Source organism: Lipotes vexillifer, unplaced genomic scaffold (genome assembly GCF_000442215.2).
Source record: "Lipotes vexillifer unplaced genomic scaffold, Lipotes_vexillifer_v1.1 scaffold717, whole genome shotgun sequence".
NCBI classification, from domain to species: domain Eukaryota; kingdom Metazoa; phylum Chordata; class Mammalia; order Artiodactyla; family Lipotidae; genus Lipotes; species Lipotes vexillifer.
Window position 1 is genome coordinate 1,028,565 of NW_006798707.1, and position 5,077 is coordinate 1,033,641.

Genomic DNA, 5,077 nt, shown 5'->3' on the forward strand with positions numbered 1-5,077 from the left:
ACAAGTTTAATTTAAGCCTATTGAGTTTGAGGTGCCTGTGGGACATAGGGCTGGAGATATCTAGAGGGAAATTACATATACAGGTCTGACAGTTGGAAGAGCTGATTGGGATGGAGATACAGATTCAGAAGTCATGGGAATACCTGAGGCCACTCAGGAAGTATGTATAGAGGGAGGAGAGAGAAATGAGATGGGAATCCCCAGGATGTTTAAGGGCAGATTTAGAAAGCAAGGGAGAATGGAAAAAGGAATGTCAAAAAGTCAAGAGGACTCATCACTTCCTGGTGAATGCTAGTTCCAGGACTGAGGTAGGCAGGGAAAGAACAAGATGAGCCTGGAACATCCTTTACCAGAAAGCAAGGGAAAGTTCAAAGAACGATGGGGACAAATCCAAAGGACACAGGAGCCAACTTGAAGTTTCTTCCACTGGCCAAATCTGTGGCCATTGAACATCAAAACAAATAATAAGAAGAAAGGATTATAACCCACTGGGGGAAAAATCCCTGTCAACGCTGATATAAATAAATAAATGGGAGTGGGTCTGAACCCTAAACCAGGAACTGGCAATGAGTGCCCATTGGATTTCAGAAATGCTATGAACTAGTAACTGCTGTGTGTGCCTTTTTTTTCTCCTTTTCGAAATGATAATGTCCATAGAAATTATCCTATGCCTGTGCCTCTAGTGTATGCTGGGTACGTATAAGGCAGATGATGTGTCTCCTTACTTCACAGGTCTTCAGATCAAGAGGACCGGTACTCAAGGAGTTATATCCAAGGAACTGGGCCTGAAAAGCCATATCCACACTGGACCCTGAGTTAGATGTTGAGATCCTGGACTTCAAGTTGGTGCTGTCATGGAATGAGACTTGGGGGTCTTGAGGGAGGGGATGAGTGTATTTTGCATTGAGTGGCATGTGAGTTCTTGCCATTAGGTGGTAGGGTGTAGCAGATAGCATTTTCCAAAGATGATTCAACAATATCTCTCATCCACATGCTCTTATTACGTGACTTGGACATTTCTCCCTTTGAGAGGTGTGGCCTATGTTCCCTTCCTTTGATATTAGGTAGACTTTGTGACGTTGTTCAACCAATAGGATATGGTAGAAGTGATGTCTGAGGCAAGGTTATAAAAAGCGATGCAGGGACTTCCCTAGTGGTCCAGTGGTTAAGACTTCACCTTCCAGTGCAAGGGGTGGGGAGCTAAGATCCCACGTGTCTTGCCGCCAAAAAACCAAAACAGAAAACAGAAGCAATATTGTAACACATTCAATAGAGAGTTTAAAAATGGTCCACATCAAAAAAAATCTTAAAAAAAAAAAAAAGATGCAGCTTTTCTCTTACTATTATATTCACCCTTGAAACCTTCAACTACCATATAAGTATTCCAACTGCCCCAAAGCCACCACGTAGTGAGAAAGCTAGCTCTGAGACAATATGAAGAGAGAGGGCTGTCTAGTTAGCCCCCTGCTGTTTTCAAGCTCCAGCCACTATCTGACTGTAACCACTTGAGAAACCCTGAGTCAGAACCACCCAGCGGAGCTCTTCCTGAATTCCCATCCCACAGAAACAGAGATAATGAAATGGTTGTTGTGTTAAACCACTAAATTGAAGTGATTTGTTTTGCAGCAATAGATAACTGACACACGGTAAAATGTTAACGTGTGGAGAATCTGGATGAAGGGTGTACAGAAACTCTTTGTAGAATGGTCCTTCATCTCATGTGTGACAAATGGGTGGGGCTACAAGGACCATAGTCTCTTCTCGGGATTACTCAGGACCAGCCAGCTACCTCTGATGCCAGCTACCATCCAAGTCCACACCTACAACCATGGAGATGTGCTGGAACTTCAGAATGGAGAAGCAAAATAAACTGAGTCTGAAAATTTTCCCTTGTCCTTGTGGCACCCAGACACCCTATAGATACAGTTAGGAACAGCTTCAGTTCTCCAACTCTCTAGCTAGGAAAAGCGTAGCCTGCATTTTTACTGTCCTAACCCCTTGATTTGCCCTGGGAATTATCCTCTACAAGAAACCCTCTCCTTTCTGACAACTGCCTTGGTTGGGTGGAGACAGTCTTGACTCAGCATATGCTGTGTCCATCTCTTTTCTTACTCTGTTTGTAGTCAGCTGCCTTCTCCTTCTCTCCTGAGAAAATGGGCTCAGTCCGAGTGCTTTGACACCCATCGTCCTGGGGTGGAATCTCTGGGAGCTATACAGGGAGACTCAGAAAAGAATGCTAGCCTATGAATTCTTACTTCTGAGTCATTCAAAGAGAATGCAGCATGTCAACAAGCCCAGCAGAATCCAGTGATGTGCACCAAGAGCGCTGGATCTGAGCTGGGTTAGGAGATGGTAGAATAGTAAGGCATGAAGAGCTTGTACTGATTATAGAGGGTGACAGGAATCATTGAAGCGGTCAGTACCTTGTGAGAAAATTATTTAGTGGAAACATTAGGGACAGTGTAGAAGGGAGACTAGCTACAGGTGAGGAGTCAGGAAATAGAGAATGCCAGAGTCTCAGTTAATAGATGACTAGAGTTTTGGCATTAAGATGGAGAGCGAAGTGAGTGAGAGAGGTGCAATAGTATCAGTGGTACTTAAAGATTAAATATGTGCAAAGATCATATGGAAAATATTAGTGGAGACTCTGAGGCAGTTAGGTCAGAGAAAGTGAGGATGAACAAAAAAATTTTTTTAACCTTTGACTCCTTTCACTTATTTCTTTGGAGTCAAAGAAGATTCTTCTTTGAAGACTCTTTGAAGAAAATCTTTGTCTTCACTTGATCCAGTTCCATAAACACTTATTGAAACTCTACTATGCTTCATATTGGGTGCTAGATGCTGAGGGAGCAGATGAATAAGACAATTCCTGCCTACAAGGGGCATGTAGTCTGATTGAAGAGACACATGCAAACCAAGGACAATACTGTAAGATGTGTATGGAGGTATACAAAAGGAGGTATGTACAAGATGGGTACAGAGGTGACCTTAAGATATCCACGGGAGTCAGGGCTGAGGGAAGGAGACCCAGAAGTAGTTTGCACAAAGAGAACCAAGCTAATGAAATCATGAAGTGGTGAGCATAGTGGAACCCTGGGTGGAGCACTGGAGGACAAGGACAGTAGGTGTGGACAGGAAGAAAAGGGATCTAGAAAAACTGGGGAGATCCATAAAAGCTGACCTAGAACAGGGAATTCGAGAACACCAATGAACATATCAAGGAGGGAGCTAGTTATGAGGGGGTAGAATTTAAACTAGCTAGTGGGCAAGATGAAGAAACAGGCATCGTTTACAAATGCATTGGGACAGAGACAATAAGTTTGATAAAAATTCGTGACGTGTATAGAAGATTTTGTTAGCTCCATTTAGAGGTAAAGGTATAGACTTTTTGGCAGGAGACAAAAAGGAATGCTTAACACAGGCAGAGGAAAATTGAATTTGGGGATTAGAGTAACAGGCTGCGATTGAAAGCCATAAACCAAGAGAGGAGAGAAAACCCAGCCTTAGCTCTCTCCTGTTGCTAAAAAAGAAGAAATATTCTCCCCTTTCTCCTTTGCAGTAGCCGTGAGACAGATAAGAATCCGTCATCTAGAGGGAGGAGATATGGGGATATATGTATATGTATAGTTGGTTCACTTTGTTATAAAGCTGAAACACACCATTGTAAAGCAATTATACTCCAATAAAGATGTTAAAAAAATAAAAAAGAATCCGTCATCTGGCTACTATGGAATCAGGTGTAAATGGTTGTTCTTTCTGTGATCAGTTAGGGTGGAGGAATTGTTACCCCGTTGCTAAGGAAAAAGGAAGGGGCTGTTTCCAGTTGCCATGGTGACAAGGTAAGAGCGTTCCCTCGATACCGACGTAAATTTATGAGGCGGTGTCCTCTCCTTGTTGCTACGGCAACTTAGAGGGACTGTTCTCGTCGTCCCCACCTCCCATCGCAGTTGCTAACACAAGGTGGAAGTAGGGGCTGTCCTTCCCTCGCCAACCAGTTGCCTTGGAGACGGCTGGTGCCCTGGCCCCGCCCCGCTCGGACTGACAGCGGTGGCCGCATCGCGCCTGCGCAGTGCTCTCTTCCTCCGCAGTCTCTGTGCGTTGAAGCCGGAGACCGCGGCGGCCTCTGTTAGGACCCTCCGCCCCAGAGCCGCCGGTCGGAGCCGCAGCCTCAGCCGCAGCGCCCCCGCCGCCTGTCCCCTCCCCCGCTGCCTCCGCCGGAGCCATCTCGCGCACTGTGAGTCCAGGCCGAGGCGACCGACGCCGTGGGGCTGAGTCAGCGGGAGGCCCGGGCCCGAGCTGGGGGAGGGGAACCGAGTTGACCCCCTCGCCTCCCGACCCGCGCACCCGCCCCCCAACTGCGTCTCCCCCACGGCCGCCTCCCTTCCTCCACCGCTCTCTCCCGGGCTCCCCGCGGCCTCAGCCGTCAGGCCTCCCCGAGCCACTCCCCCTCCCCTTCTTTCCCCACAGACCCACCTTGGGGGTTCTTCCCCGCTGGACGCGGCGCTACCGCACCTCTGCTCTGGACAGACTTTTCCCCAAAAATCTGCCCCCCGTTCGCCCTTGTCCCTTCTCCTTACTCCTCTTGGGCCTGACATCTCCGGCCTCTCGGGTTTTCCCCAGTGATATGCCAGAAAAAGAGTGACAAGGGAGAGAGCGAGGGGAGACTGGGGGGAGGGGGGACGTTGTGCCTGCCCAAACGTTGGGGCCTCAGGTTTCCTACCCACACGCTCCTGCCCCGGCTGGCGTGGAGAAGCAGGTCTGGACAGTACTAACTGGCTGCTAAGAGCTTGTGGGGCTTTACGAGTAGATTTGCTGGGAAACGTTCCGCCCCATCATCATGATCAGCTACTGCTTAGTGAGCACTCGCTGGTGCACGGTGGCCTTCTAGTGGGCTGAGCTCTGGCTTTGGCGGGCGCTGTGGAGAGGGACTAGAGAGAGTGGAGGGAGGGGAAGAAAAGGTTGCGTTTGGGAGCTGAAGTTCCTGCGCTTCCAGTGCGTTGTTGTGAATAAGCATCTTGCAGTACTCTTTAACATGCTTTCCATCCCCCCCCTTCCCCTTCCCTCCCCCTCCCCCTTC

The 5,077-nt window shown here is 48.0% G+C and overlaps 1 protein-coding gene across 2 annotated transcripts in view; it reads left to right on the plus strand.

The window, feature by feature from the left end:
• The first annotated feature begins 4,068 nt into the window (after positions 1–4,068).
• Positions 4,069–5,077, plus strand: part of MAPRE3 (microtubule associated protein RP/EB family member 3) — a 45,468-nt gene continuing 44,459 nt past the window's right edge. The window contains exon 1 of one of the 2 annotated variants that reach the window (XM_007470811.1): positions 4,069–4,234. The gene's annotated coding sequence lies outside the window, so the exon portion shown is untranslated. The remainder of the gene's footprint in view (positions 4,235–5,077) is intronic. The other variant, XM_007470812.1, reaches the window with a different exon arrangement.